The sequence below is a fragment of the Perna viridis genome, chromosome 14, assembly GCF_037379345.1.
Source record: "Perna viridis isolate PV_CMFRI_1.1 ecotype Kerala chromosome 14, ASM3737934v1, whole genome shotgun sequence".
NCBI lineage: Eukaryota > Metazoa > Mollusca > Bivalvia > Mytilida > Mytilidae > Perna > Perna viridis.
The window spans coordinates 23,879,733-23,893,490 of NC_142458.1; positions in this window are offsets into that span (position 1 = coordinate 23,879,733).

Below are 13,758 nucleotides of genomic sequence, written 5' to 3' on the forward strand. Positions count from 1 at the left end.
TTTACATTACGCAAAACCTCCCTTTTCCATTGCGGCGTGACTTTACCAGTAGTGATTATCAAGTAATGGCATGCTATTGAGAATGGAAACCTATCCGGACCGAAGCACAACGCTTAAAAAAGTCAAATTTCGTTAGATTAAAAATGACCCACATTATCGATTATATCCATCGTACTACTCCAAATCATGAACTCTTAGGTCTTAATGGTGGTTCATTCCGCACCATTAAAAATATTTGGTTACCGTGTCATAACTTTCCATTTCCCTTTAGTCTTCCCCGGCTTGACATTTAACTCTTTACCATTCTGTGTTTTATTGTTTGTTTTCCTACAAGTTTGTCCATAATTTATAAAAAAAAAAAAAAAAACAAAGGCTTGTTTGTTAACAAACAAACAGTGACAAACATGGGTTTCTCACACGGCCCCCCAGTGCAGGTCAGGGTATTAAAAGAATAGGCCTGCAGCAGCGCTAAGCTTGTCGTAAAAGGCGACTAAATAGTGCTCAGAACCATAGCGGGTGGCTAGGGCGCTCTGCCCACAGAGTAACTGGGATGTGTGCCCATAGTGATGGAATGGGGTACCCCTGGCGTGTTACATGCTGGGGTTGTCAGGATATAATACGGAAAACCTGACCTCAAACCATAATGGTGCACCGTGTTGGGAAAGATGCCACGTTCTCTACACATTAAAGAACCCTACTGTGGTATTCTCCCGGAGTAGGAACCATAGGGCTCCGCCACAGGAGGCTAAATTGCCCGACCCTACCCACCTCTCCCTATTTCCAGTGGTAATCAAAATTTGTCGACCCCATTGTCCTTGTGTCCCATCCCTTTTTCATTTCATCATCATTTCATGTTCATTTGATCACCAATTTCATGTTCATCGTCTGAATATAGCTGAAATATTGCTGCACGGACGTTAAACCCCAACAAACAACCAAAAAAAATCTCACAAAGTCCATATATCCAACTGTCATATGCATAATAAGTTTCAATATTGTAGGTTTAAGCATGTTGTCAGGTGATAGTAGGTCAAAATGCACGAGGATCGTCCCCCCCCAAAAAAAAAAACAGCAAAAAATATCGGACTTTATTAATCAAAGGTAAAACCTTCGTTGTAGTTTGAAATAGGATATTTTGATGATATAAGAGTATGGTTTTGTAACTTTTGTATAGAAACAAGACGTAAAAGTCGCCGTATTATGGCATTTAGGGTACCAGGGGACCGCAAGTCTTTTTTCGTCTTATAATAATAAAAACGGGAGATTTAGCTCTCAAATTTTTTCAAACAGGGAGCTTTGTCAAGGTTTTGTTATCTCGAAATGTTTAGCAACAGACCTTAGAATTCCGAAACGAGTACATGTATTCGAAAATATCACATTACATCTACATAAGATATATAAAACCAAATAGGAAAGAAATAAATTCAATTTATACGCTTCCACAATTTGATTTCCGGGGGGAGGGGGGAAGGGTGTTACTGACTTTATTGCTTGTAGGTTTGTTGGCTTTCTGTTTTAGTGAGGGTGTTGTACTTTTTTTTTTAGCGCATCACGAAATTTGTTTTCATAATTCCTTACATTTTTCTCATAGGATAAAATTCCCTTCAAATCATTTTTAAATGGTTGATGCCAAACTATTTACCATATCAGGATGTAATCTGATCATTTCAGTTGATCAAAACGTACGAAAAATTAACATCGAATCGGATAGTTAAATAATAAAACATGTCATGAGTGTTATTTTATGTAAAAAATAAATAAGCATACTTCTTTTTACATGCAACAATTATAGAACGATATACATCGCAATAAAAAAAAAAAGACGTCGAAATTTCGCCGACTTCGACATTACCAAATATGACACCAACACCGTATGCTACGTCTATAGCTACTGACGGATTTCGAATGATACATTACATGTTTTTCATTTTTACTATTAATGAATTATAAAGATTTAAATTCGGCCACTACTAACAGTTTGTCATCTGTCTGTTCTTGAAGTATCTGAAAGCTTGTGTCATTTTTGTAAACATAATGTAAAGTTTTAAAATGTTATAAATAAAGGGAGTTGTCACGTACGTTACTTACACCGTTAAACGGTTAAAAAAACAAAATTTTGTGTTTTTGATGATTGATCATGGCTTTGGAGAAAATAAAAATAAGCCCATATGTAATACTCAATTCCTGTGTCATTTCAATAGCATTTGTGAACATTAAATGTGTATCATACCTGGTAAACTTATCAACGGCATTTAGTTCCGGTGGAACATGTGAGAAAGTAGTTAAACCCCAAAAGGAAATTGTGCGATATGTAACCAAGTGGGTTGTAGGACTATTTTTATTGAGTTAAAATATATATCTTGTGCAATGAAAATTTATTTAGTTATAACTTTTTCCACTGTTTGGCTCAAAATTCATCTATTTAAATATATCCCGATACGATATTGTCAGTACAGGAGAAATGGTCGAAGAATCAGAAATGAAAAGACCCATAACATCCGAGGCATAAATAGCATTATGAAGTTTAAACCTGTTGATCATCGAACAGCGTAAATTGTGGAACTTTGTTTGAAGCTTTGCAGTATTTTCTGATATCTCGTGTTGCAAATAAGACAATAATGAGACTGTTTACAAAGTGAATTTTGTTAACAAGAAAAAAATATTAAGTAAAAATGAACCCCAACGGATATTGTATCTAAGTTCCTTCGAGGAATTTTTAATGAGTAATATCAGATTGGAAACCAAATTTATCTCGCTGATAATTTCAGCTGTCTGAAAATCTAATGAAACTTTATTACCTTTGAGACTACGTGACAACCCTCTTTTCCAAAAGTATACATCCTATTGAGAACCTTGTTCCACTTTTTTGTTAGAATTAAAAAAAAATCATTCTCAAGGGTTTTAATTTTATCAACACATATATTCGTTGTATTTTTTATATTTCCATTTAAATTACGTACATGTAACAATATGTTATTAAGTAAAATTCATATGTTTGGAGATTTGTTTATTGATAGATAGAAAATAAGGCTGTGCTTTCATAAATAATCGCAGTGTACTTTAGATCTTCTTTAAACGAAGAACATCGTAAATATCTTAACTGTACTTTTGATATTCGTATTCTACCAAGTATTATAATGCAAATAAAAATGAGGAAAAAAGAGCCTCATAAACTCTGCTTAGAATTGAAGGAAAGAACAGGTGTACTAGTACAGTAAGCGGTCTATTTTTCTTAAAACGACCATCGAGGTGTTCATGAAATATCACGTCTGAATAGAAGAATGGGGAGGTATTTGTTTTCCTATACGGGTGCTGATAAAATCAAAATTATAATTCAATATTTTCTGATGTTGACTCTAATTATCTGATATACCACATGGGGTTTTAACAAACACGAGGATATGATGAATAATTACAAACTGTCTCTTGTCAACGAGTTTTGTTACAACGTATTACGTACCTGTTCGCATTGATATTTCAGGGGTCACGACAAACTTGTTTGTAATTATCTAACTCGTTTGTTTTGTTCTTTGTTCCATGTCGAGTCGGTACTCTTATCAGATATATAAGATAAGTATGACAGAAATTCGACTTATGAAATTAAAGTACAATATTATCTGTCCTGCCGTTTCAACATAATTGTAATCAATATTTATACACGGACAATGACTCTTTTGGGATAAGGTAACCACGTGATTGTTTTACATGTAAGTTGTGATTAAAAAAAAAATAAAACATAAAAAAAACAAAACAAACAAGCAAAGAGATACCACAATAGACCACATAAAACCATTAAATCGCAGTTTTCTAAATGAAGAATAAGAATTAATGCGAACAGTACAATTGATGTATTTGTTTTATACGAAGCGATGCTGGGATCATGAAAAATTGTAACGTGCATGTATAAAGTTTTCTCACTGTATCATAAAAGGTCTCTATCGTATGAAATGTTACATAGGTGGCGTGGTGGCTTGTTATGGTATATCTATCCGCGCCATGAGAACCGTTTGGTCCATCATGATAAATGTACTATCAGCAACTCGACGAGTGCTTCTTTAATACCAAGTCTGTGATCCTTTTATACTGAAGTCCTGGTTCCTATCTTTCTTTCGTTCCTTTTTATGTATTCTTTCGTTTATTATATGTTATTTGATATGTGTGTCAAATTAACATTATTTTTAAATCATATTATTTTATTACTGTTCGAATCATGATTCCCTCGATTTCCCTTAGAAGGAACGCAGACATGACAAGCCTGTTCCCCCATAATACATGCACGTGCACTTGTAGATGTCTATTCCAAAGACAAAGACAAAAATAGAGTTTGGAAACGTGAATTTATATGACTAACTTGTTTTTTTATATATTCAAATATAGATTAAATTTTAATCTGTCTTATTGTTTTGGAGGCGGAATTTTCTTTTACATTTTAATAGGTTTGCTTTAAATTAAAACATTTTCAATGATTCACTTTTGCAGGTCTCACACTGAATGAAAATCAGTTTATTGAAATGACGCCACCCTCCAAAAAGGTATAATATAAAAAGAGCAAAAATTGTCACAAATATTTAATTGCTTTCACCTTGCGTTATTCAATTGCAGACGAATCTAATCTTATAATTATTTGAACACTGAGGTCTGAAAAAAACTTTTAATAAAAACGCCACCTTTATTGATATCAATTAACCTTGAAGTTAATTGAAATCAAACAATCTGTAACACTGTAGAAATAGATTGTTCGTTTTATTATTATTGTCTGATAAATATCATTCATGTTTATCTATGCAATGCAAACAATGCAAACAATGCCTATCATATTAAATAGTGTATAAAACAAAACGGCAGATGATCAGATACACGTGGCAGAAGCAAACGTATAACGCACATAATTTTAAACACTGTTTGCTTTACCTTAAATCCTCATTTTTTTATTTAATGTATGTTCTTTACACATATATCGTTCTGAAATTATAGAAGTAAATTGGTTAAAACAAAACAACGCAAACATCTCCTTTTTGGGTGAATTTGGCGCCTATTGTGGCCAACCTTCCCAACTGTTATACATTTGTTTAATCAGCTATCGCTTCTATACTTTATAGCGAGAAACAACATTAAAATCTTGTTCAATGCAAATTACTCTCTTGTCACTAATATGTCATATTAAATAAATCCCAGAGTAGGCGTAATGTTTAAAAGCCAAGGTCTTATCAACAATCCACACAACAAGAGATTTTGTGTTACTGAAAACTGATAATAAGGCATACTAAAAAAGTGTTATTTTGTTTTTGTTTCGGATTGCAGAATTATGTAACCACTGATTAACTCTTACATATCTATATCTAAAAATTTGCTCATTTCTGTTTTGTTTTTCATATTGGTTTTAAAATCGATTTCTTGGGATTTTCAAGAAAGGAACAATGTATTTTTTGTCTTTTTTTAGTCATGGTCATTTTTTTGTTTGCTCCTCGTGTCGAGTCGGACACTATTGGTCATAAATGTGTCTTTTTGTCGTTAATACTTTCTAGTTTGATTTTGGAGAATCGTTACAATTTTGTGACCATTGATTTTATAACTTTTTATGTCGGGCCTTTCAGGGCGTACTTAAAGGTGTGTTTACATCTATTAAACAGTAACTAAGGGAACCAATATCCTTGCAGAAATAAACAAAAAGCAATCCAGGGACATAGACCAGACTTAGAAACGGACAAATTCAACAAAGAACATAATGCAATCAAAATAATATATACAAAGTAGCAAAAGTAAATGACCAACTCGGACTGCACTAAAAACATGGAGCATGAACGAGGTGCACCAGTAGGGTAAGCGTTCTTTGCTTTTCTAGAAACACCTGCCGAGTAGCTCGTAAAAAGACAAGACCGGGGTAGACGAAACGAAACAGGAAAGGAAAACTATGGCACGTTGAACAAATCAGTTTTCATGGTGCAGAGGGATACACCGTAACGATGCACGAGTTCAGGATGACGGCTATAAAACTTCCGTAGTGATGACTTAAATCTTATAGCAACGCAACCCTGTTTCAGAAGCCTAATTGTAAGAAGTCTAGCGCGATACAAAAAGTCTGCGTACTTGCGGCACGCTCAGGCATAATGTATGATTGTGATTTGAAAACTCCATGAGCAGGTGCTGAAGGGATATTGCCACGAATGAAAGGAAAGTTGACAATTCTGAATGAAAAATCATCACGCTTGTCCTAAAGTTTGGTTAATATTTTTCCTTTTACCACCGATTTCTAAGTGTAGGTCAAGATATGAAACTGTATTCACAGTGTCTGTAGTATACCTTATCTCAAGTTCTTTGATGTAGATGTCATGTATCAAATCCCCGACACTAGGATCTTTCAATGATAATTAGTCATCTATATAGCGGAAACTGCAATTAAAGGATCTAGCTGAATAATGCTCTTTCTTTCTTTCGGATCGGATCAGCTATAAATTCAGCCTCATAAGAATAAGGGAAAAGGTCAGTAGGAAGAGGAGCATAATAATAATCTTGAGATGAGGGTCTCCAGGAGATCTTTCTGTGCCACTTCGGGATTATCAAGTGTTGTGTTTGTGCTGGAGAACCTTTTTGTTAGCTGTGAGTATAGAAGTTAAAATCTTTGTTAGGTGTCTGATGGTACTTTTTGAAGATCCAGCAAAGTAGCGTTGTTTGTATGGATTTTTGTGGAGTTTAGGAATCCAGTACATAGAGGTAAATCACAATCCTCGTCTTTGGCAGAAAGACAAAAAGAGGATAATAGCATAGATTTATGGTTTTAACAACCGTTACTTATTAAGATTTAGACTTAAGCATTTGTTAACTTGGACACGATTTTACGTGGAACTTGTATGAATACAACATTCATTGAAAATTTTTGATAACGCTAATATGAACATCATTTTGATTAAATGTGCAAATCTCATTTATATAGTTGAAATGTAAACTTAAATGAACGATATTTGCCCGTGTTATTGACATACATGTACTTATCTTACCAGTTTTGCTTTCTTTCTTTGAGCCAGCTATTATTTTCCTTTACCAAAAATATTGAAATATGCAAATATTAGGACATTAAATAAGTATTAGGGTGCGGGATTATAATATTACAATTTCTTACTTCAATCTTGCTAAAATATGTCAGTAATTGTAAATAAGCGAAATAAATTCTATTAAAAGATTTGTTGTTCATAGCTATCGGCGTTTGTAGATGATATTCAATATATTGTTTTTATTATTTGTTGTTTACAATATTAAGTGTTATAATTTACAAAACATATCGTCTGTAAAATAATTCAAAGCTCGCATCAAAAATTACCTTTGTTGATACATAGAAAAGTTAATGTCAAGAGCATTCATGATACTTTTTTAAACATTATCCATCACCTTAGATTAAGAATACTCCTATGTATATCCAAATAACGTAATTTTTTTACGTTTTTACATGAAGAAAATCGAAACAAAACATCAGAGTACAAATGACGTAATAAGCAACAAATATGTGGCACACACTTTTTGGGGTCATAATAGGAGATCACCATTTTGTACTATTGTCGCCCCGTGCAGGTCCGGGTGTTAAAAGAATAGGCCTGCAGCAGCGCTAAGCTATAAGGCGACTAAATAGTGCTCAGAAACCTAGCCGGGGGCTAGGCGCTCTGCCCACAGAGCAACTTGGATGTGTGCCCCATGTGGTTGAATGGGGTACCCCTGGCGTGTTACATGCTGGGGTTGTCAGGCTATAATACGGAAAACCTGACTGCAAACCATAGTGGTGCACCGTGTTTGGAAAGATGCCACATTCCTCGCACGTTAAAGAGCCTGCTGTGGTATTCGATAGGAGTAGGAACCTTTGCGCTCCGCAACAGGAGGCTAAATTGCCCGACCTTACCCATCCCCCCTTTTTCCAGTGGCAATCAAAATTTGTCGACCCTTTTATCCTTGTGTTCCATCCTTTTTTTTCATTTCATGTTCATTTTATCATCTATTTCATGTTCATCGTCTGAATATAGCTGAAATATTGCTGCTCGGACGTTAAACCCCAACAAACAAACAAACAAACAAACATGTACTATTGTCCAATGCATAAGGTCTTTTTATATTTTGGTGAAAATATTTGTTTAACGTTTTACTTGTAATTTAATCTTTATTTTTTCCAGACATTTTTATTAACAAAATGCAGACATGCTATTCCTTTGAAGTCATTATTAGACTAATTTTGAGAATCGGGAAGTACAAATGTAAGCTGTATTTATTTGATCTAACGGCAATTGAATCCTGAGATCAAGGACGACACAGATAACAATTAAAATGATAATTATAAATAAATATCTGAACAATCATCAAACATAGCTTTGACTGCCTTAAAGTGATATAAAGTTCATTTGATTTTTAAATTACAAAACACGAACCTCGCCGAATCAGAAAGATGGTCAAATAAAACTAATAATCAGCAGCACTGTCGTAGGCCAATAATTAAAAAAAAAACGAACTCTTTGTGGTATAAGTTTTTTTTTCCATTTACAGTACGTTTTGCATTTTAACCAGTTCTTTAATGACAGAAAGTCCATTGATCTAATTTGGTACTATTTGTATCATAATCAACTGACAGATTTAAAGTGATAAAATAGTGATCAATATGTCTATATCATTAAATAAGGCATTCTGGAAGAGTTCAAAATTTAAATGGATGCCAAATGCCCTAATGTGCTGAATCAAATATACCGACGATTGCATTTGAGGCTAACGATGATAAAACCAGAATATTTATCAGACAGGCCCACAGAAATCGGATAAGGAAGTTAATTCAGAGTGAGAGTAGTCCTTAAACTGGTATGGTGTACTGTTAACTGAAGAAAAAATTGGGGAAATATCTGTTTAATAAAACAAATAAAGAAACATTTGTCTATGTACTTAAGCGGCAGTTGTTACAAATATCAGACTATAGGTGATTCATGGTTGCATAAATGTAACCATTTCAGAAACCTAAATGTAACCAATTCGAGTTTTTCACGGTTTTGTTTTTGTGTTTTTTTTTTTATATTTATGCATTTGGTTCCATTTTTTTTCTGTTGTCCACATTGTATTAAACGATCGTCCTTATTTTCATGTTTTCACGTCTGAGCTATATCCTTCGATTTCCATGACTCTGAAGTGTCCTTTAGTTTTCATAATAGGTGTATGATTTTGCTAATATAATGTAATTTATACACAGACAAAAATATTTCACATGATTTTCACAAGAACTTCACATGATTTTTCACCTGAATTGAGCAAATAAATTAAGTGACAGAGTTCACGTGAAATTCGGGTGAATAGAGCCTTCATGTGAACTTCACACGAAATGTTCACACGAAATTCGTGTTTAGTGAATTTCACATGACAATCATGTTAATTTCATATGCATTTCACTTGAATTTCACGTGAAAAATACTTGCCTGTGTATATGTTGTGCACAAGTTATAATGTCATACAAATTATAATTTGTACATTGCCACTGTACACATTATAATTTGTCCAAAATCCACTTGGACAAATTATACTTTATACAAAAACAGCTGTAAAATCACTTTCAACTTGTACAGTTTTCATTTTCATGAATACAATAAAATAAGATATGGGTGTTGACACAATTGTGTTTAATATTAAAAGATTACATCAATACAATAACTGCTTCAATTTTCGATAGTGATTTCTTCAAATGTTTCACTATTTGGTAGATTATGACATTGATCCATGACAACGGGAATTACACAGAACATTGGATTTTTTGCATTTTACAATTAGAAAATTTACAACCACCTTGGTATTTATAAGACAGAAATCCCCGTCCTCCTGTTTTTGATAGCCTCCGCACTGCCTGACGGAAAGAAATTTGAATAGATTGGATTGTATCTACAAAGGCACTACCAGTTACTGCTTCAATTTGGTTTTGACTCGTATAGCCTGATAATGTACCCACTTCAGTTCCTATGCGGTGTCTAAGTTCGCTCAATTCTTTCATGATGCCTCGAATGGTTCGTTGTTCTGTAGGTCCCCTATCGTATTGCGGAATGGGAACGACTGAAATGTCATATAACTTTTGTTTAGTGCTTCGCATTAGTTTCTCCGCCAGATTTCGTTGGCCAGGAAAGGCTCACCTACGTGCGTGAATAATTGTTGTTTCATTTTCCGCAGAGGCAATTTCAGTAGTTTCATCGCAAGAGGGTATATAAACGGGGCATTCAGACTACATATAGTCCAGCTTGTTTGCAGATTCGTCATAAGAACCAGCAGAATCATCTGCGGAATCAGTACCAGCATCAGTAAAATTATTACCCGTATCAGAGTATAATGTAATAGAGTTTACATTATAGTTGTCATTTTCGTTTCACTCTTTTAGTACCTTTTCAATATCAATATCCAAAGTAGGAAGTAATTCCTTCGGTAAGTTGGAAGAAGACAAACCAATTTTTGGTTCAGAACCAAAAAGTGCCTTATACGGAAGCTATTTTTCTGAAATTGTACAAAGCAAAGTCCATCAGACCAACGGGTAGTTCCATTGTCATACATCTAGGTTGTTATCATTACCTTAATATCGGGGTTTGCCTTTTAGACAGAGCCTAAATTTGCGGATATTGCACAATATGTTTTATAAGGGATAATATTTTGGGGAGGGGTCACCCGGGAGGGTTAGTTGTAGTATATGTGCTAGGTAGTGCTGGGTATGGACTTTTATTTACTCTATGGTTGGATTTTAGTGGATTTTGGTAAATTATAATGTGTACAAAGGCAACATACCAATTATAATTTGTATGAATATTGCATGACATTACAACTTGTACACAACATATGAAATGAAAGAAAACATGTTGTATGCTATCTATTTTCAAATCCATTTAGAACATACGAAGCGATCTTTTCCATGGGGAAAATGTAGGCAAACAATTGGACACGAAATAACAATTGACCGATAAGATAAGAGCATTTCCCTGTAAGTATTTTTTTCCAATCTTGACAGAATGAAGATAACCAATCCAGCCCTTCAATGATAAAATGGTTTTTGTTTTTTTGTTTTACGTTTTCTAAAACAATTGCTCATTCGGGTCCTCTTTCACTTCTGAATGCCAATAAAAAGGAACAATGAAAATCTTATATAATTATTCTGTCGGTTTCACAAGCTGCATTTTAGATATTCGATCTGATATACAAGGGTATTAGTCCTTTACAAATAGTGCTTTTATTCTGGTAATGATAGAAACATGAATAACTCCAGACAGCCTAATTGTAGTAACATGAGGCAACATGCGTTTCTGAATGATTATATTAGAACAACATGTGCATTAATACTTATAATTTCAGAGGTAACACGGTTTCCGATTGATTGGATCAAAAATTGTATTTCTCATCTCATAGACCAAATTTTGTAATGACTGTGACGTCATCAAACTTTTTTTAAAATTGATTTACGCATTGAATTCGGTACTTAAATTAAATTATAAGTAACGACTGTTATAATTTATCGGTCTATGTGAAATAACACTCGCGGTGCACTTTGAAATAAATTACTACGCATGTCATTTATTGTGCACCACGTGATTGAAATTTCTTTATATACGGGAAAAAATATAGCAAACACTCTTTAAACGCCATATACGGTTTCGTTTGATATCCCTTTTCGACGCTTTAACGTCAGTAGAATGATAACCAGCTTCACATCCTTGCTTTTATTGAATAGACATACCTTTATCATAACTAGATTACTGTCAAACTAAAATGAACTGTTGTAAGTTGAAAAAAAAATATACATTACTTTTAATGTCATGATGAAGAAATAACAATTGCTTATTAATTTGAATAATTACCATCAGGTGAATGTATTGTTTAAAATGGTAGCATAATACCGAGAGAAAGCAATTTCAACATAATGAAACAATAATTATTTTTTTTTCAATCTGTTGACAAGTTCATCAAATTTGCATTTATATCGGTTGCTCGTACTCACTGGAGTTTGTTTTTTTAAGCTTCCCGTTGTAGAAAAGGTTCACGAAAACAATGGCAAACAAAATGCCATGCAAATAATAACAACGTTACACAAAATAAAAAGACAGCAGGATTTTCATATCAGTACTAAATTAGACGTATAGCATTTTTTTTTACAAATACCTCAATGAATGACCATCCGCTAAATTACTGTTCTACTCTACCAGTAATTGTAAAATATCTTTTACACAACAAGATTCCTTGAACAATGATATACGTAGAAAAAATAAGTAATAAATGTATACAAGATTTTAAGTAAGATTTCATGCATGCACCTTATTGTAAGATGAGGACATAAAGTGACCGTCAAACGGTTCTAGACAATGTTTGTTCTCTTTATTCATTGATTTGAGACATTTAAAGCAACACCTTTTATATTTAATCTAGAAGAATCGATATCATGCAGAGCAATAGTTTCCAAGATGTTCGTTTTGGATTAAACTCTCCTAATTAAGCTGAACATATTGTTCAATTTGACATGGGTCCAATAAAGACCTAATTTTGAAATTCAGTGTTCAGGAGTGGACATTGGTTAAGGCTGAACTAAGCGGGGAAGATACCCCTTTTATGCGTTAAAAATCGGTTGATAAAATAAGGCACTAAATATCAATAACCCCCCCCCCCTCTGTCCATTTGCTCATGTTAGACAACACAGATGCGGTATGTTCTAAAACAAATGTATGAAATGCATCATTGCAAAGCGTTCAGTAACTGATGAAGACCAAAACAAAAGGTTTCCTTAGTGAAGAAAAATGATATGTTTTATATATCTTTTTTACCCTGTCCATATGTATTGGAACTACGGAGACTTGATATCATAAGAAAATAAATTAATTGAGTTTGTTGGTCACCTTCAGCAATAGTTTATTTATCTGAATTTCATAAATATAAGTGCGGTCAATTCAAGATGAAGCAAATAACGTATTTTGCAGGCTACATTAAGACAAATGTTTTTACTCTTGTATGACTTACAAAAAATAATGAAAATACCAGTAGAGGCCTTTGAGTAATATGACATTAGATTATTTATATTATTTAACATTGTTTAGAAAAGGGACATACAATGGTTTTCTTCAAGAATATCATACATAGGCGACACTTGTTTTTTTATATAGATAGGTTATCTTCTTGACACAGCGATGCTAACTTTGATATTTCCTGTTTTTAATTAGATGCTTTCATGCATTGATGTAAGCCTATAATTTATTTTAGGAAGACAGTTCTTGTAATGTCCTAACAACAATGAAGATAATGTTCAACTTTTAAATGATTACAATTGGTAGCATTTAAATTTATCATTGCAACTAGAATGAAAAAAAATATCATCAATGATCTTTGCAATTCTGTCGAGAATGTTGAAATGTACGGCAACAGTTCTTTTTTCATTCCGGTTGAAAGGGGATTAACCTTATATAGGCAATTACCTCTGCGGATAATGTTGCTTGATTAGAGTTTAATATCGTAATGAAATACTTGATCTTTGACAACAAAGACGAATAACAAATATACACACACTAACGACCCTAGGTTTATGTTTTTCAACCTTAACATCGGAAAGAAATACGCTACAATAATGAGTGCAATTCCGTTCTGCATAAAATATCAAAACTTGGAACAAATAACCGCTTAATGAAAACTTTCCGACATGTTTGGAGTCAATATCCTCTTCATAAAGTTCGAATCTGTCTGTCAGAGTTACTAAATTGGCAAACAAACTTTCATTAAAACTTCCTTATGAAAACA